Source organism: Macaca thibetana, chromosome 6 (assembly GCF_024542745.1).
Source record: "Macaca thibetana thibetana isolate TM-01 chromosome 6, ASM2454274v1, whole genome shotgun sequence".
NCBI lineage: Eukaryota > Metazoa > Chordata > Mammalia > Primates > Cercopithecidae > Macaca > Macaca thibetana.
Genome location: NC_065583.1, coordinates 45,245,170 through 45,265,964, shown reverse-complemented (window position 1 = coordinate 45,265,964; position 20,795 = coordinate 45,245,170). Strand labels below are relative to the sequence as shown.

The 20,795-nt window shown below is 39.7% G+C and overlaps 1 pseudogene; it reads left to right on the top strand.

Moving 5' to 3' along the window:
• Positions 1 to 9,213: 9,213 nt before the first annotated feature.
• On the top strand, positions 9,214 to 10,148 carry LOC126956112 (heterogeneous nuclear ribonucleoprotein A1-like; annotated as a pseudogene).
• Positions 10,149 to 20,795: the final 10,647 nt, after the last annotated feature.

Here is a 20,795-nt window from a genome sequence, read left to right as displayed (position 1 = left end):
TAGTCCCTTTTGTTATCAGGTTGACCAAGGTGGGCACAAAGGCTGAGACATCACGAGAAGGAACTCGGGACCACTTAGCTTAAGAAACAAAGAACCATATTCATTCCTGACCATCTCTAATTCAACTTAAGGAGCCTCCCTCCCCACATGGGCCTCTGATTTCCCATTTTTAAAATGAAGAGATTGGCCTTAGAAAAACTCTAAAGGCCAATGCAGCTGAGAGATAAATGCAACAAAATACTCAACCTCCTACGCGGTATAAATTGCTGTATTTTCACTAGCAAAGTGGAGCGTCGAACTGATGAGATAAGTAATGGTGATTCTAGCCCTGCATTTTGTTATTAAGGTTAAGTTGTCTCTGTGTGTGTGTGCATGGGGAAGTGGGGGGAGGGGGTATGTGTGAACGTGTATGTGTGTGTGTGCCTATATTATGTTGTGTGCATGTGTGCTGTTAGGTGTCTGGCTGAATCTTTGTGTGTATCTGTGTTTCTCTGTATTTGTCTGAGGGTAGAGGGATGAGGGAAGAAGTGAAGGCAGTAGCCAGAGGGGAGAGACCATGAATATTTACTGTGCTTCTGCTCAGTGCCTGGGGCTCAGGATCCAGCAGTGACAGGTGGGAGTCTCTGTCTTTGTGGGACTGTTGCTTTAGTAGGTCCGACACTGTTTCATTCTGCACTCTCAGAAAAAGAGTGACCCTAAGTTTCAGAGTTGGAGAATGGAGTTTCCAGAGCCTTGGAAATAATATAAGGCCCACATTGTAAATGTTAATCATGCAGTCGGGAGCTGCAGGCCCCTGAGGAGGTCAGTGTGGATTATTCCTCTTACTGGGAGTTCTACTAGGGAAGCCTCATCTCCGGGTAGAACTAGGGGCTGCAATGATTGATGTGGCATAGGAGCAGAGGGCAGCTGGCCTTGAGCTTACATGTAGAACAATTAACATTTTTATGGCTCCCCCACCCCTGGCCCCTTCAGAAAACACTTGGCTAGAAGCCAAACTTTCCAATTATGCCATCTATAAATTTAGTGACATTGACAAGAGAAGCAAAGAAAGACAGTGTTTGCTTTGACTCAGGGCTGATTTCCATCCTCTCACTCTGTCCCTCCTGCTGGGAGCTTCCCCATGGAGCATTTGAGGAAAGATAGGAAATAATCATTCAATGGTTACAATGGAGATTGTTGGTTTATGGAGCTAACATATGCTGCCATATGTACTTTTTTTATTGGAAGATTATACCTCATTGACTCATTTCCTTGTCAGCCCAGGCAGAAACTAAAGTGCACCCAGGTCCCATCAATAAAAGGGGCAAAATTAAATTCATCAAAGAAATGGATGAAGCAGGGTCTGAAAGCACATGCCCAGGATCTCGGCTATGCTTGCACTAAGGAGAATATTCTGACTGCACTGGAAGTTGCTTTCCTTGAAGATGTCTTCTTGATATTTATCTCAATAAGGGTTTCTGCAGCTTTGTCTGCATATCTGTTATATTCTAAGTTCCTTGAGCCTGGGACTGCACGTATATGTTACCTGTGAGGGCTTAAGAAATTCAAGAGCTCTCTGGATGAATGGACACGTTGGAGAGTGGACATGCTTGGGTCAGGGCTTGTTGTGTGCCAGGCACTGTGCTCAGTTCACCATATAGGTGAGGATCCATATAGGATGTGTGATCCATGTGGGATCTCAGCTCTTTCCAAGGCAGCCACCAATTTAAGTTGTGGCTCACAGAGAATCAGTAGAGAGGAGTAAGAGAATGAGCAGCTCTCGTCCTCCCTTTGAAGAGGGTCCGAAGGCATGCAGTCCCAACAGCTGGCTGATGTCCCAGTAGCCTGGCATCTTCTTGGCCATCCTCGTTGCTGAGTTCTGAACCTTATCATTAAACAACAGTCAATTCCACCAACAGATGTCTTGCCTTGAGATAGAAATGGGTACCAAAATGAGAAGTAGGATGCCAGTGAGTGTGGGCACATTTTGGAGGACTGCACAGGGCAGACTAGTAACTCTACCCTCCAGGCTGGTGTGTCATCTATGTCTGGGGGGCATGGAGCTTAATGCCCACTGGGCATCAGGCACAAGTTGGTGTATCTATTAGATCAAGAAGTGAGCCAGCCAAAATTCTCATTGCACCAGGGGTTAAGGAGCCTCCTGGAGAGCTTATCCTAATGGCAGAGGAACCAGGCAGGGCAAACTTGAGAAGCATCAAGTGTTATCCAATGAAAAGGCCTTTTTCCTTGTTTATCACTGATCTTGGGCTCTGTTTGATGGACGACTGAGGTCTGTGGTGAGCAGGCTGCTGGAGGGGGCTCTAAGGGAGGTGACCAAGGAGCATTGTTTCTGGGCCTCTCTGAGAGCATATGAACCCCGCCTCCAAGAGCATATAAACCATGCCACTCCCCACACACCTCTTCATGATCTTTTGTCATTTTGAACACCCAGGGACCTCTCAGAGAGCAGCAGGATCTGGGCTTGGCACTGGGGCCTTCAGAGCCACTGATATGTCCAGTAGTACGGCGCTGCCCAGAGAAATGGTGGCACTGGGGGAAGTAGAGGTGGAGTTCACAGGGTGGCCTTGGCTCAAATCACAGGGTAGTGTGGTCTCAGTGGTGAGATTCTACTCTCCTATGCCAGAAACTAAGTAAGCGCCCTCTTAATAGTTTGAGCATTGTTGAATGCAGAACTCACCCTTTTTTTTTTGATGTTCATAATAGAATATTAGGTTTTTATCTCTTACTAATTTGGGTGCGGAAGTCCATTTCTTCATTTGGGAAGAAAAAAGTTGAAGTATTTTCAAAGAAGTGATGTGCTAAGTTGGGCCATCATGTTATATCATTTTCCTCTAAAGGCTTCAATTTACCAAAAACTGTGCTTTAATACTTGATCATGCTGTGTCCCTGTCTTTTTTTTTTTTTTTTTTTTTTTTACATAGCTGCATTTGCAGAGAACCCCTTGTGGATTAAGAAGCCCAGAAACATCCATGTTGGTGTCTGCACTGAGGGGTCCTCTGAATCCATCAGGACGTCTGGCAGGTGCTATGTATTTTTTAGAAGTTGGAGATGCTGCCATTTGGGGAGTTGAAGGCAATTTCCACATTTTTGAATGAACACTGCAATTTGTCTTTGGGGGTAGATCCTCCTACGTTTCCACAAGCACTCTCTCTGTGGGGGGGGGGTTGGGGGGCCTTTCAGTCATGAAGATGTTTGGTAAATAAAAACCACCTCGTTTTTCTTGGGGAAGCTCCCACATGTACCAGACAACAAAATGGAAGTCCTACAAACCGAGATTCTGAGTGTTCTGTTCTGAAAAGAAAGCTGGTAATGCTGGCAGGGTGTCCTCTCTGAGATGGAGCCGGTTCAGTTTCATTCTGTTTTGCTCTTACCTCTGTGTTTGACCTGCTCATACCCAGTGTTAGAATACACATGCGTGTTCTCACTCTGGCATCTGCAGACAGAAGAAGGGAGCTAGGACCAGATAAGGGCAAGAGGGGCACCTGCCTGAACTCATCTCTTTCTGGTGAGGAAAGAGTATGAACAGGACCAGGGTCAAGCTCAGACAGGGTAGATTGGACCATTGGTATAGTTCTTGGGCTGTTATTTTATTTAATTTTTTGAGACAGGGTCTGGCTCTGTCACCTTGGCTGGAGTGCAGTGGCACGATCTCTGCTCACTGCAACCTCTGCCGTCCAAGCTCAAACCATCCTCCCACCTCAACCTCCTAAGTAGCTGGACTACAGGTGTGCACCACCATGCCCGGTTAATTTTTTGTAGAAACAGGGTTTCACCATGTTGCTCAGCTGGTCTCGAACTCCTGAGCTCAGGCCATCAGCCTGCCTTGGCCTTCCAAATTACTGGGATTATAGGCGTGAGCCACCATGCCCAGCTTTGGACTGTTATTGCTATAGTAAAAAGCCAGATACTGTTGAGTTTTATGATTTTCTTTTCCAGGGTGCACTTGTGGGTGGCTTTCTGAGGAAGTAGAGGTTTCCACTGTCAACCTGGGAAGAAGTTAATTCTAGAGCAGGAGAGTTGCTGGCATTGGATAGGGGGTATAGAAGGACTATGTTCCTAATCTGGAGCCAAGAGTGCAGTGGGGCTTGGGAGATGATGCACATGAAGACGTCTGGAGCATCCTGGTGGAGGCGATGAGTCAGGTCCTGCCATCGGGGGCAGGCTGAGAGGTGCACAAGGACCAGCCTCTCTACACACTCTGCATGAGGCAGAGCCCATGGGCCTTTGGAATGGCCAGCTCCAGGAGAATAGGGTTGCCTTTTGGGAAGACTTATGCTTCCCTAAATCTGTGCCATCTTGTTAACATCACAGCTGTGTAATGAGGAATTGAAAAGCAAAATGTCCTCATCCCAAAGTTGGGATGATGTGGTCATCAGCAGCCAGACCAGGAAGAAGAAGTAGCTGTGTCTGGCCAGACAAGGAAGTCTGAGAGGAAGAGCCTGGAGCAATTACTGGAAATTTGCTAGAGAGATTTCTATAAATGGGGCTTATGTGCTAATCATTTAGGTATAAAAAAATAGTTACTTTGATTTGTGTCATGGGATTGTGAGGATATGGATTCCTGGTTTCCATGGGGATCCCCACAAATCTCAACAATACATTGTTTTTCTTTACAAAAATTAAAATTAATTACATTAGTGTGTGGGATTCATGCCAGGCCTGTGGAATGGAAAATGCAGGGAGTACTCTTTGTACCAGAAAGAAAAAGGCTGGGAGGGGTTAGGACTTATGTGCACAGGGTCAAACCTATGCAAGTGTAGACGCAGGGAAACAAATTTGTTCTGTACACTTACACACACTGGAGGGTGACAGGGCTGAGTCTCTTCTGTCACTCTCCTTTATTGTAAACCATTGTTTCTGGGGCGGGATAGCTACAGGGCTGACGACCAGGTTTTTAAAACAGAAAAGAGAACCCAACAGGGTGGCATTCTTCAAGATGGGGTTTGATGGAAAATGTAAGAGATAGAAGGTTCAAACATTTTGCCTTTTCAGACACTGGTATATGACGAATTAGTAAGAAAATGAAAATAATGGATTTCTGAACTTAGCACTGAAGTCTGATTTTAGTGCAAGGTGAGATTCCAATTTCCTATTACCTTGACCTGCCCCCACAACCTCAGTTTTCCCTCAGTGAAATGCCAGGTTATACTAAGTGCCTGCTCCTTTGCAGTTGTGATGTTCTAGGCCTCCGCGATGGGGCTACCACTTGCCTGAGACTTGGTCTCTCAAATGGAGATGCTCAGCCTGCTGCTCTTGGCTATGCACACATTGGTGGCTTAAGCAGAGGACGGCTGTCTTTCAGTCGCCAAGCATGACAAGGAAAAAGGCCTTCATTGCCTAGACAGCCTGCATGCCTCACGGCCCTTTGCCACCCTGCAGCGCCCCCTGGTGTTTCCGGGTGTCACGCATAGGCATCCTCCCGAGTCCCTTGCAGCAAGTCGAGAACCTATTCTACAACGCAGAGAATCCACGCTGGGGGTGTCAGGATTGCCAGGTCATTTCTCTCTGACCACCAGATAACAATATTAAAATCCCGGTTATCTCCAATAGAAAACCAGAAAGGCGCATTAAGCATGAATGCTGTCATATTTCATTTCTGTGTTATGCTGAATTCAAAGCACACAAAACATGAAAAGAACAGAACTTCTTTCTCTAGAAACAGCTATTTCTCATCAGCTTTAAATTAAAAGCATGTTCTGGGCAGCCTTTGGCCTTCAACAGCCTGCGTTCATATCAAGTTCTGGTTTACAAGCAGCTGCTGTGTGATTCTGGGTGTAACCGTTATCTGTAATTGAAATCACCATAAAACAAATCCCCCCTGCACTGGTGGAGTCGGTAATCAACATCAGGAATGCAGCATTCAGGACCCATAAAATATGCAAGATTAATTTGCTGAACTCCATTCAGGCTTCCAACAGCGCTGTCACCTGGGGCCAGAGAAGCAGCAAATTCATTCTGAACCTCCACTAGTTTCAAGATATAAAAAGTGGCCTCCTTCATGTCGCTGTCTTCTGTAGTGCATCTCTGCCCTTGCAGACACTTTCTGGAAAAATCAAACAGTCTGCCAAGGTTGTTTGGCTGTGGAGATGCTGAAGGGCTCCTGCTGGTTCCTTTCTTCCCTCTTCATTTCTTCCCAACTCAGTAAACTTCTTGCAGACTTCTACAGCCCCAGACTAGGAAAAACAGAAGATCCTGACTTTGGTCAGTGCACTGGACTTTCCTGCTTAGATACCAAATCAAGGAAGAAGAAATGCCTAAAGGTAAAGCATTAGGATTTGATTTAGGTCATCAGCAGCCAGACCAGGAAGAAAGCTCAGGGAGTTGAAGTAACTTGCTCAGGCTCCCCCAGAAAGACTCCAGACTTGGTTGTTGGTTGGGTTCTAGTAATGGTTAAACACAGTGTTTAACAGGTGTCCACAGTACAGTCAGGCCCCTTTGCTCTTCGTACTTTTCATGCCCTTGCTACTCCAGCCAAATGAAGTGACTTGCAGTTTGCAATATGACTGGTTACACTTTGCTCCCACATTTCTGCACATACTGCTGCTTCTCTCTGACGCGTCATGATCTAATCTGGTCTAGTTCCAGCTCTGCTTCTTGCTACCACGTCTCCCTGAGCAAGTGGCTGTTCTTTGAGTCTTAGGTCCCATTTTAAAGGGAGAAACTTGGTTACCAAAATACCTTTTAATTCTTTTATACTTGGATTTTACAAGAAAGGCTAAGTAGACACTTTTAGGTTTCAACTTCCTCTGTTCAGTCTGGTCTGCTACTTTCCTTCAGCAATTTTCTGTATTCTAAAAATATTGTTGATGCCACTCTCCCCTTTTGCTTACTCTGTTTTCTTTGGGCTTGCATGTAATACATCCTTTGTTCCTTAACTATTGCCTTCAAAAAGTTTTGAAAGTAGTCAGTATCGACATACATGTGAATCGCCATGCTTATCATGAAGTCTCCTGATATTTCTTCTTCCAAGTAAGGTGATACAGTAATAGTCTAATTATTACAGATTAGGAAACAGAGGCCCAGAGAGGTTTAGAAGATTGCCAAAGCCACACAGGTAGTAAGTGGCAGTACAGAGATTTGAATCTAAAGGTTGCCTTTTAATAAAACCTCTGTTCTTTGTGACTAGGTTGCGCTGTCATGAACACATGACAAATGTGTTCATCTGTTGATACTGTGAACTGGGCTCTTTTTTGTCCACCTTTGCAGCCTGCTCAGTTCTTAGCACATTGACAACACCAATATTTTGAGCTAAAAAACAAAACAAAAGAAAGAAAGAAACAAACAAAAACATGAATCAGGCAAAGAGGCCAAAGCAAAAGATATTCTCACAGGCCCTTGAGGGGCTGATTGCCCGCCTTTCCCTGTCAAGGGCCTGTCAGAATATCCTTTGCTTTGGTCTCTTTGCCTGGTCCATGATGTATTACGCACAGACAGAAATGTGCCTTTTGTCATAATTTTAATTTCTACATATAAAATATATACTCATCTGTCCCTCCGATGTGGTGGCTGGGATCACAGTGAGGAGGACAGTGTGGGGATTTTTTTCCCCCAAGCACACTCTTCCTTATCATTTTTTTAAATTGAAATTTCTATTGAGGCACTTATAGATTCACATGCAGTTGTACCAAACAATACAGGGAGATCTTCCTGTGTGCCCTTTCTCGCTTTCCCTGGATAGTTACATCTTGTACTTTATTAATTCTTTTAGCTGACTAAATATTACATTGACACATTTTCATTATCAAAGATTCAAATAATATGGAAGCATAAAGGAGCAAACATGGAGGTCCTTCTTTAACCACCTGGCTCTTCTCCTGGGCTCTCTCTTCACTCCGGATGCCACTTTATTCTGCTCTGCCTCCTTCTTCCTTCATGCTCCTTCCTTGTCTTGTTACAATGGCCAACATGATCCTGGGGCAGAGTGGGATCTGGGGATTTCTGACTGACTCATGGCCTTCAGCACTCCGGGGAACCCAGCCTCTCTTCCATGATGAGTGTAGGTGGCATGGGCAACACTTGATCTCAGCTCTTCCTCTAATGATCTGATTGGCCTCTTTTCAATTCCTGTTGCCATCCTTTTCTTTGTGCCCAGTCAGAAATAATTTCTATTCTACAATTGATATAATAATACATTTTCTATACCCGGTGGTACTAATAACAAGTAGTACAAAGAGTTACTTAGTAGAAGACAGATATTTTATTTGTTTTATTTGACGGATATGGCCAGACACTGTTCTAAGCACTTTATAAAATATTAATTCATTTAATACTGTAACAACTCTATGAGGAAGGCATCATTAGTATTTTTACCTTACAGAGGAGGATATGAGGCACAGAGAAGTTAAGTATTTTGCCCAAGGTCACACAGCTAGTAAATGATGGAGATAGGATGCAAACCCATCAGTCTGGCTCTGGAGTCTGTGCTCTTAACCTCTTATCAGACTCCCTGAGAGTTGGAAAGTTCACCCCCTTCCCTTCCCTTCCCTCCCCTCCTCTCTCCTCCTTTCCCCTCCCCTCTCTTCCCCTTTTTTAATATTGACACATTCCCCCAACATTGACACCTATCTTTCAGGCTATAAATGTGTTCTAATATTTAAACCTTGAAAAGGCATATACCCTAACTTATCCTTTGTCCCCGTGCCCTGTCTTAAGCTCCTACCCCATCTCTCTCTTTCCTATGCTATTTCCTACAAGCCTGGAAAGATTCTTCTATAACTGCTGTCTCATTTCCTCATCTAATTCACCCTTGGGCTCACTGCAGTCAGAGCTTGTATCTCAGTCACTCAATGGAAGCTACTCTGCCATGATCAAAACTGTCATTTCCTTTTATCTCTCCATATATTGATGTGATTAATTATATTAATGCATTTCCTAATATGGAACCATTCTGCCATTAACATCAGTTTTCATTATTTAAACTAAGTGCTGGACTCCATTTGCTAATATTTTATTTATTACTGGTTAGTATCAGATGGACAGACTCCTTTTTGAAACTCAGGGGAAACATAGGAAGTTCTTTCTAGTTCATTTAGTTTCCTTGTTAATTTATAGGGGTCAGTTTCCTTGTACAAATGGTTTTACTCTGTATGTAGTTAATGTCTCTCCCCATGGGATGTCTACCATTTACCATTTAAAAGGGAAACAGCTTTCTGCCTGTGGATGCCACTGAGGAAATAATTGTTAAAGTCCCTCTTCCCACTGTCATTGTCTCCTAAAGAGGCTGAACAGCTGCAGAAGCTCTCCATCAAAGAGTTGAGCTTTGAAACAACTGATGAACATATGAGGAGCCATTCTGAGCAATGGGGAATGCTCACGGACTGTGTGGTAATGAGGGATCCAAACACCAAGTGCTTTAGGGACTTTGGGTTAGTCATATATGCCACTGTGGAGGAGGAATGGATACAGCCATGAATGCAAGGCCACAAAAGGTGGGTGGAAGAAACACAGAGCCAAAGAGAGCTGTCTCAAGGGAAGGTTCTCAAAGACCAGGTGCCCTCTTAACTGTAAAAAAGATACTTGCTGGTGGCTTTAAAGACGACACTGAAGAACATCACCTAAGAGATTATTTTGAACAGTATGAGAAAATTGAAGTGATTAAAATCATGATTGACAGAAGCAGAGGCAAGAAAAGGGGTTTTGCCTTTGTAACCTCTGATGACCATGACTCTGGATAAGATTGTCATTCAGAAATACCATCTTGTGTGAATGGCTGCAACTTTGAAGTAAGAAAAGCCCTGTCAAAGCAAGAAATGGTTAGTGCTTTGTCCAGCCAAAGAGGTCAAAGTGTATATGGAAACTTTGGTGGTGGTCGTGGAGGTGGTTTTGGCAGGAATGACAACTTTGATCATGGAGGGAACTTCAGTGGTTGTGGTGGCTTTGGTGGTAGCCATGGTGGTGGTGGATATGGTGGCAGTGGGGATGGCTGTAATAGATTTGGTAATGATGGAAGCAATTTTGGAGGTGGCGGAAGCTACAATGATTTTGGCAATTACAACGATCAGTCTTCAAATTTTAGAGCCATAAAGAGAGGAAACTTTGGAGGAAGAAGGTCTGGCCCCTATGGTGGTAGATGCCAATACTTTGCCAAACTACAAAACCAAGGTGACTATGCCAGTTCCAATAGCAGCAGTAGCTGTGGCAGTGTCTGAATATTTTCATTACTGCCAGGAAACAGCTTAGCAGGAGAGGAGAGTCAGAGAAGCGATAGGGAAGCTATAGGTTACAACAGATTTGTGAGCTCAGCCAAGCACCGTGGTGGCAGGGCCTAGTTGCTACAAATAAGACATGTTTTAGACAAATACTCATGTGTATGGGCAAAAATCTCAAGGACTGCATTTGTGACTAATCAGATAACCAGTGATTTTAGTTTCTGTTCTGCGAAAAGTATAAAGCATTCCAACAAAGGGTTTTAATGTAGATTTTTTGGTTTTGTACCCAAGCTATTGATTGCTAAATGTAATAGTCTGACATGACGCTGAATAAATGTGTCTTTTAAAAAAATGTTCTCTGTAAAGTTAGTCTACTCTGAAGCCATCCCGGTAAACTTCCCCAACAGCATGAAGTTAGATTCCTTCAGGATGATGCCAGATTCTATTTGGAATTTATTTACAATCTTCTGGGTAGAAAAGCCATTGTCTTCAGAAACCTTGGTGTAGTTGAACTGATGGTTACTGTTGTGACCTGAAGTTTGCCATTAAAAGGGAAATCATGGAATCATTGGTTATAAAGATGATTGTTGGCACATCCTAAGGAATAGATCTAAATTGATTAATGGTACCAAATAAAATTATAGATGGGAATGAAGTATGTGTATCATCTATTGTCACGTGTAATGATTTATTCTCTTGAACAAAGTAATAAAAAAGATAAATAAATGTGTTTTCTATTTATCACTGAAATAGTCACATAAGGCAATATTTCACATTGGGGCATGAAGTGTGAAAATTAGGAAAGCGAGAATCATCTGATTGGCTTTTACATGGAGTTTTTGGGGTGAGATCTCTAGGGAATGCAGATTGGTAGGAAGAACATTCTCTCTTGAGATAAACCGAAGAGTAATAATAATGAGGTTAGTGTCCAAAAGTAAAAGACGGGTCAGTTAGAATATTTTAAGTACTTACACTATACTTTTTTTGGGCCAAGCATATTACATGTGTTACTTACCAGAATGTGAAGTCCATGAAGGCAAAACGATGTACATTGTGTTGATTACTATTTCATTTACAGCTCTATATGGAAGTGCTGCTATTATTCCCATTTTACAGATGAGAAAACCAAGGCTCAGGGAGTTGAACTAACTTGCTTAGGCTCCCCCAGAAAGACTCTAGAGTTGGTTGTAGGTTGGATCCTAGTAACGGTTAAACATAGTATTTAACAGGTGTCCACAATACAGTCAGGCCCCTTTCCTCCCCATATTTTTCATGCCCTTTCTACTCCAGCCTAATGAAGTGACCTGCAGTTTGCAACATGTCTGGTCACACTTCACAGCCATATTTTTGCACATGCTGCTGCTTCTCTCTGGCATGTCATAAACCCTGTTCACCTGGCTTACTTCTAGCTGCCCTTCGAGTTTTCTTTATGTATCACCTTTTCCTTCTTCCTTTCATCACACCTCTCCCTCCTCCCTGGGGCTGGGGGAGGTGCTCTTCTCCTCTGTCCTCCATCATCATTTCTCTCATGGCTTCCTGCCCATTGGAGTTTCTCCAGGTTCTTTCCTGCAGGGTACTTTTTTGTTCCCCGTTTGGACTAAAGGCTACCTGGACCTCTCAGAATGGGTTTGTTGGATGAATGAAGGCTGAGAGTCTCTTGCTGGTTCCTCTACAACCTGAGCCTGACCTGGTGACTGGCAGTGGTTGCTGAATTCTACCCTTAACAGTGGTGCAAGGTTGGGCTTCTGGGCCCATAAACCCACATCCCCTGACCCTCTGACCATCTCTGACCCTCTGGTGAACCACCTGTTATTTCAAAACGTATCATACATTCCTTCCAAATAAAACTTCATTTAGCTCACTTATTTGAAGAGTAATAAACCATTTAATTCATTTATAACTCATTGAACAGGAGGTTGAACATAATTATAACAAAAATCAGGCTGAGATCAAAACCACCCAAATTTGAGGGAATATAGCCCCAAGAATTGGTATGAGTATATGAAAATCCCTTTGAGTTTTCTGACTGGTTCTCAAAGAGAAATTATATACCATTTTTTTCTTCTACTGTGGTAAATACTATGGCATTCAACTTAGAATAATCTAGTTCATTTTTATTTCCAGAGGATACATAACTGATCAGAAGATCTTCTTTACATTTAGAAACACATATTTCTTTCTGTTGGGAAATAAATGGAAAAAATCCAGAAAAATACATCCTGCTATTAGCCTCAGAGATATACAATTTCTAAGAAGATTCTTGCCCAGGTTATAGCAAGAATAGAAAAAGAAAAAGCCTTATTCGTATTTAAAAATTGAATGAAGATTGTGGTTCTCTCTTCCGTATGCAAATCTCTGTAGCATTTTGCTATTAATCTGCTATAAACTCCCAACTCTCCCTGAGACCAACCAGCAGGTCAGGACAACACAGAGGCTGCAGTTGTCAGTGCAGCAGATCAGTTTTTGAAAGCAAGTGTGTGTATTCACATGAGAGAGAGACTAACACTTAACACTTGCTCACTAACCTACCTCTCTGTGCAGGCCTGGACCAGGTCTACCAGAGTACCAGTCGGATTCTCACCACTAAGCACTGACCTGGCACCTTGTCAGAATTCAACAATATACATAGAATGAATGAGTGAGTGATTGAATAAGTGACTGACTGCATTCACCCTTTCAAGACATCATGCTGTGACTGGCCCATGTATATATATTTTATACACACAATGCCTCCAGAATCCTCCCCATTCTTTGAGCCCAGCTAGAGTGACACCTCCTCTGTGTCTTAGACTCCTATGATCTCTAGCATCTCTTCCTGTTTCTCCTCTATTCTATGCCCCATGGTTCCCACAGTGAGCTTTCTGAGATCAAAATCTGGCCACGGTCTTCTCAGGTTAATGCCTTCCAATCACCTCCAGAGGAAACATCGGAATTCCCTGATGTATGGGGCCTGACGTCACACACCCTCATCCACATTTTCCTTCCATGGTGCTGCATCCTTCATCCATTCTGAACTTATTCCCAAACCTAGCTCTGCTCATCTCTGCTCCTTTGCCTCTGCCTATCTTTTCTTCATTACCACCACTTAGGATTCCTTCCTCTAGCATATCTGATTTTCCCTCCACAGCTCTGGTTGGCACCTTCCCGTGGAAGTCCTCCTATTGGCAGAGTTGGTCGCCCCTCTTGTGTTCCCCTAACACTTACATAAGTCCTATCAGAGTATATTTTTCATTGTATTTAATTATTTGCACCCTTCGCTACCAAGTGTGTCCATGAGGGCAGACCCCGGATTTGATTGCCTGACACAGGATTCTCCTTTCCTGCCAGAGGACATGGAACATAAAGAGAGATAAAGACTGCTGTCTCCATGCATTTCCCTTCACCTGCTGGTGTGCCACTGACATCCCTCTCCTAACACCATGTGGAACTTCTAAACATTTTTGTGTTAGTGTTGTAGGTATAACTGACATACAATAAAGTGTAGTATTGTAAGTGTACAAGTTTTGAAAAATGCACACACCAATGTAACCATCACTCTGATTAAGACATAGGGCATTATAATAATTCCGGAAAGTTTCCTCAGATCCTTTCCAGCCAACAGGTTGTTCCCCTTTTCAGACAAACATACATCTGTTATTTAGCATAAGGAGTTAGTTTTGCCAGTTCTGGAACTTGGTAGAAACGAAATGACACAGTATATACTTTTTGTGTCTATCTTCTTATGTTCAGAATATTTGTGAGGTCATCTATGCTGTGTATGTCAATAGTTTTTTATTTTTTTTTTTTTGCTGAGTAGTATTCCATTGCATAAATATAGGTTGAGTATCCCTTAGCTGAAATGCTTGGTTCCATAAGTGTTTCAGATTTCAGATTCTGGAATATTTGCAAACACATGTGATATCTTGGAGATGGGACCCATGTCTACACATGGAATTCATTTATGTTTCATATGCATCTTACACACATAGCCTGAAGGTAATTTTGTAAAATATTTTAAATAATTTTGTGCATGAAACAAAGTTCACGTATGTTGAATCATCAGAAAGCAAAGGTATCACTATCTCAGTCACTTATGTGGACAGTTGGTGGTGTTTGGCATCATTATCATTTATTAATTTATATGCTACCTGGCTCTGAATTTATATGCTATCAATAAGCAGTTATTTTTTTACACTTATTCCCACATAAGTATTTAACAGTAGAAATATAATATACCATTCATAGAGCGAAAAACTATGTGTTCAGTACAACTAAGCAGCACAGACATGAGGTCAGATGTGTCATTTTCCACTTGTGGTGTCATACTGGTGCTCAAAGGGTTTCAGATGTTGGAACATTTTGGATTTCAGATTTTCAGCCTGTATTTTGCAGTTTGTTTATTCATCCACCTGTTGATAGACATTTGGGTGACTTCTTGTTTGGAACTATTACAAATGAAGCTGCTATAATATTGCGAAAGTCTTTTGGCGAACATATTTTTGTGTTTCTTAGACAAAATACCTTGGAGAAGAATGGCTGGGTCATAGGGTAAACGTATGTTTAACTTTCTAAGAAGCAATTTAATTGTTCCCTTAAGTGATGGTTTTATTTTACATGTCCACCAGAAATATATGAGAGGTCCATTTGCTCCATAATTTTGCCGACACTTGCAACTATCAGTCTTCTTCTTTTTTATAGAGGCAGGGTCTTATTCTGTTACCCAGGCTGAAGTGCAGTGGTGCATTCATAACTCGCTGCAGTCTTGAACTCCTGGCCTCAAGTGATCCTCCCACCTTGGCCTCTGAAAGCACTGAGGTTACAGGAGTGAGCCACTCCATCAGGCCTTGGTCTTAATTGTAGTCATGCAAGTGGATGTGTCATGGTATCTCTTTGTGATTGTAGTTTGCTTTTGCCCATGTCGTTGAAAATCTTTTTATGTATTTATTGTCCATTTGTATATCTTCTTTTTTGATGTGTATTCTTCAAACCATTTACCCATATTGGATTGTTTGTCTTCTTATTGTTTTGTGTCCTGTATACAATATTTTTGACTATGTCAAAGTCATGAATACTTTTTCTCTTGTTTTCTTCCAGAAGTTTTACAGATTTGGCTTGTATGTTTAGGTATACAATTCATTTTAAATTAGTTTTTGTGTATGGCATAAGGTAAGAATTGAAATTCATTTTTTCCATATGAATATATAAATACTCCAGCACCGTTTTACAAAAAGACTATCACTTACCTATTGAATTACCTTGGCATTTGTGTTAAAAAGTAATTTATCATATATGTAGGTCTATTTATGAACTTTGTACTCAGCTCCACTGAACTATGTGTCTGTATTTACACCAATGCTGCATTCTCATAATTAATAAGTCTTAAAATCTGATTATAAAAGTCCTCTAATTTTTTTCTTCCTTTTCAAAATAGTTATAGAATCCTGTGTTCTTTAAATTTGCACATAAACTTTAGACAAAAGAGATAGACCATTTCTATTTTTAAAAATCCTGCTAAGATTTTGATTGGGATGATATTGATTGTACAGGCCAAATTCTGTCAGAAATGAGTTTTAGTTTTTAGCGTATAGGTCTTACACATCTTTTGTTATTTCTAAGAATCTTACAGTTTTGATGTGATTATAAATTGTACTACATTTTAAAAATAAACATTTTATTTTAGAACAGTTTTAGATTTACAGAAATACGACAAAAATAGTACAAAGAGTTTCCACGTACCTTACACCCAATTTCCTCTATTAACATCTTACATTAGTGTGATACTTTTGTTACAATTGATAAAGGAATTTTGATACATTATTATTAACTAAAGTCCACACATTATTCAGATTTCGTTTGTTTTATCTAATGTCCTTTGCCCAAGATCCAATACAGGAAGCCATATTACATTTAGTACATTTAGTAGTCGTGTCTCCTTAACTCCTCATGTCTGTCACAGTTTCTCAGACTTACCTCATTTTTAGCACCTTTGACAGTGTTCATGAGTATTGGTCAAATAGTTTGTAGAATGTCCTTCAATTGGGATTTGTCTGCTGTTTTACTAAAGATTAGACTGGGATTATGTGTTCTTGGAAGGAAGATCACAGAGGTAAACTGCCATATTAATCACATCTTTTCAAGGGTATATACCAGCGACATGATTTATCACTGTTGGTGTTCATCCTGATCACCTGGCTGAGGCAGAGTGTGTCGGGTTTCTTTACTATAAAATTATTATTTTTTTCCTATTTCCAAGCTGTACTTTCTGAAATTAAGTCACTATGTGCAGCCCACACTTAAGAGGTGGGAATGTATGCTGCCCCTCCTTGAAAGTGAAGTATTTGTATGCGTTATGTGGAATTCGATTGCACAGAAGATTTGTCTCTTGTCCCATTGATTTATTTGCTTATGTTTTTATTTTATTCCAGTAAGTACTCATAGATATTTATTTTGTACTTTGGGTTATAATCCAATACTTCTTCATTTATCTCGCTGCTCAAAATTTCCAGCCTTGGGCATTGGGAGCTCTTTCATTTGGTTTCTTTGACCTTTTGAAATACCTCCATCATTGTATACTTTTTTGTTGTTTTTTTTTAAAAAAGCATGTTCTTACATTCTGGCACTACAAGATGCTCAAGGTTCATCTTGTGTATTTTCTGACTAAGACATAGAATCAGTCATTTCTCCAAAGAACACTGGCTCCTTTTAATGGAGAATAAAGTTAAAAACTAAGATCTGAATGCTAGGTGTGCTTGTTGGTACTACAAGGTGCTGTTCCTATATCTCAGCAGGCAGAACAAAGAAATATTATGTGTGTATACTAACTGACTAACTTGTGTAACCTATCTATTATTATTTTTTGTGTGTAGCCATCTGTAATTATATGAAGCAAACATGAGTTTACGCTGATGTCTCCAACTCTAAGTCTTTACCACACGAATCCTTCTAGCCTCTTCCCCTTGCTCATCTGTAACTTCTCACTCCAGCAATAAGAAACCTGGATCCCGCCATCCACCAAACCATTTACTTAATTATTAAATTCCAGTATACTTGTATAACCCTATCAGAACTGGCCTATACTCCCATTAGAAATGACTTTATCAACTACAGCACAGTCCTTATGTACAATATTTTTTTGCCTTTAGTCTTATAGATTTAACTCATTTCAAAGTTGCTTAGGTCAGCACCTTTTACCCTCAACTCCTGCAGCAAGGTTGTTTCATACATTTGTAATACAGTTAATTATTTTTTTATATTCTACATTTTATCTTGGGATCTCCCAATTTCCTAGATAATTAAACAATTTGCATACATTAAGATTCACTCTTTGGGCTGTAACATTTGTTTTGACAAAAGTATAGTGTCCTATATTCACCATAACAGTGTTATATAGAATCATTTCACTACCTCATAAATGTCCCCTGTGCTTCACCTGTTTAGCCCTAACCCCTACTCTTGAACCCCCACAACCACTGATAGGGTTATTATCTCTGTAGTTTTGCCTTATTCAGAATGTCATCCACTGTGATTGAAATCATTGTGTATGTGCCTTTTCAGATTGGCTCCTTTCACTTATCAATATCCACTTAAGATTCATTTATGTCTTCTTATGACTTGATAACTCATTTGTTTTTATTGTTGAATAACATTCCATTGTATGGGGGTATATTCACATATTGAAGGACATTTTGGTTGCTTCCAATTTTGTCTGATTACAAATAAAGTTACTATAAACATTTGTGCACAATTTTTGTGTGGATATAAGTTTCCAAATTAGTTTGGTAAACTCTTAAAAGTACAATTGCTAGGTTGTACATAAAACTATGTTAAGTTGTGTAAGAAACTGCCAAACTGTCTTCTAAAGTGCTGTGTCATTTAGATTTCTCACTGATAATGAATGAAGGTTCCTTTTTCTTTAAACCAGAACTTCCAAATTTTAATTCAATTAAAAAAAGATCACTTTCAGAGCTACATTATGGTCCATTTTCCTCCCAGCTTCATTGATGTATAACTGACAATAAACATTGTATATCTTTACAGTGTACAATGTGATGTTTTGATGTAAGTATACATTATGAAATGATAATCCCAATCAAGCTAACTAACATATCCATATCTCACATAGTTATTTTTTGGTTGTTATTGTGGGAACATTTAATATCTACACTGTTAGCAAATTTCAAGTATACAATACATCGTTATTTAACATAGTTACCATGCTGTACATTAGATGAGAATTCCTTTTATTCCACATTCTTGGCAGGCATTGGTATAGTCAGGGTTTTGTTGTTGTTTTTTGTTTTGTTTTGTTTTGTTTCTTGGATTCTTGCCATTCTAGTAAGTGTGTAGTGGTATCCCATTGTTGTTTTAATTTTCAATTCCTTAATGACATACGATGCCAAACATCTTTTTTATGGTTATTTCCTATCTGTATATCTCTTTTGGTGAGGTGTTTGTTCAGATCTTTTGCCCACTTTTTAATTTGGTTGTTTGTTTTCTTATTTTAAGGGTCTTTTGGTTTTAAGGGTCTTTTGTACACTTTGGATAAAAATCCTTTATCAAATTTTGTATTTTGAAAAATTTCCCCCTAATTTTTACTTTGTCTTTTAATTCTCTCTCTCTCTCTCTCTCTCTCTCTCTCTTTTGATAAGGTTTCACTCTGTTGCTCAGGATGGAGTGCACTGACATAATCATAGCTCACTGCAACATCAAACTCCTGACCTCAAACAATCATCTCACTTTAGCCTCCCGAGTAGCTGGGATTATAGGCTTGAGCCACTGGACATGGCCTTGATTCTCTTGATAGTGACTTTCACAGCAAACAAAAAATTTAATTCTAATGAAGTCCAACTTACTGACTTTTTTTCTTTAATGAATCATGCTTTTGGTGTTATCTCTAAAAACTCATGACTAAGCTCAAGGTTATCTAGATTTTCTCCTGTTTTCTGGTAGATATTTTATAGTTTTGCAATTTAGGTCTATGATTTATTTCGAGTTAATTTTTGTGGAAAATATAAACTCTGTTTCTAGGTTCATTTGTTTACATATGGATATCCAGTTGTTCCCCCACCATTTACTGAAAAGACTGTACTTTCTCCACCGACTTACCTCTGTTCCTTTATCAAAGATCAGTTGACTATATTTGTGTGGGTCTATTTCTAGGCTCTCTATTCTAATTGCTTGGTCTTTGTGTTTATTCTTTTGCCAATACCACACTGTTTCAATTGTGGTTTTTGATTTGCATTTTCCTAATGACTAATGATGTTAAACATTTTTATAATATGCTTTTTGGCCATTTGTACATCTTCCTTGGAGAAATGTCTATTTAAGGCTTTTGTTTATTTTTAAAAGAATTGAATTCTCTGTCTTTTGTTGTAGAGTTTAAGATTTTAAAAATCTTGCTAGATACTAAACCCTTATCAGATATATAATTTTCAAATATTTTCTTTTAACTTGCTTGATATTGTTTTGCTTTCTGATGAGCAAAGTTTTTAATTTTGATAAAGTTGGACTTATCTATTTTTTTCTTTTGTTCTGTATGATTCTGTTCTTACAATGATATCGTAAGACACCATTGACAAATCTAAGTCATAACAATTTACCTCTATATTTTCTCCTAAAAATTTTACATTTAGGTCTATAATTCATTTTTACTTAATTTTTGTATATCATGTAAAGTAGAGGTTTTATTATTTTGATGTGGATATCCAGTTGTCCCAACACCATTTGTTGAAGGTACTATTGTTTCCCCACTGCATGGTCTTGACACTCTTATGTAAAATGAATTGGCCATAAATATGAGGGTATGGGTTTATTTCTACACTCTCAATTTTACTCCGCTGATTTATATTTTTATCATTATGCCAATGCCAATACCACACTGCTTTGATTATGGTAGTTTGGTAGTAAGTATTAAATTTGGAAGTGTGCATCTTTCAACTTTGTTCTTCTTTTTCAATATTCAGGGCCCCATGTAATTCCATATGAATTTGAGAATCAGTTTTTCTATTTCTGCAAAAAGGGCAGTTGGAATTTTAATAGAGTTTACACTGAATTGGTAGACCATTTTGGGAAATATTACCATCTTAAAAATATTAAGTCTTCCAACCCATAAATACAGGTTATCTTTTCACTTATTTGGGTCTTTAATTTCAGCAGTGCTTTGTAGTTTTCTGTGGACATGTCTTGCACTGTCTTGGTTAAATTTATTTCTAAGCATTTTATTCTTTTTGATGCTATGGTAAATTAAATTTTCTCATTTTACTTTTTGCATTGTTTAATGTTAGTGTGTAAAAGTACAACTGATTTTGTATATTAATCTTATATCCTATAACTTTGCTGAACTCATTTACTAGCTCTAATAGTTTTGCTTTTTTTGGTGATTTCTTTAGGGTTTCCCCCTACATAAAATTATTTTACTTTTTCCTTATGATCTGGGGGTCTTTAATTTATTTTTCTTGCCTAAATGTCCTGGCCAGAACTCCCATTAATTACAATGTTGAATACAAAAGACAAGAGACTACAGCTTTGTCCTTTTCCTAATTCTAAGGGAAAAGCTTTCAGTGTTTCACCATTAAGTATGAAGTTAGCCATGAGATTTTAGTAGATGCTCTTTATCAGATTAAGGTTCCTAATTTTTAATTTAGTACTATTGTGGTTTGAGGCCATATT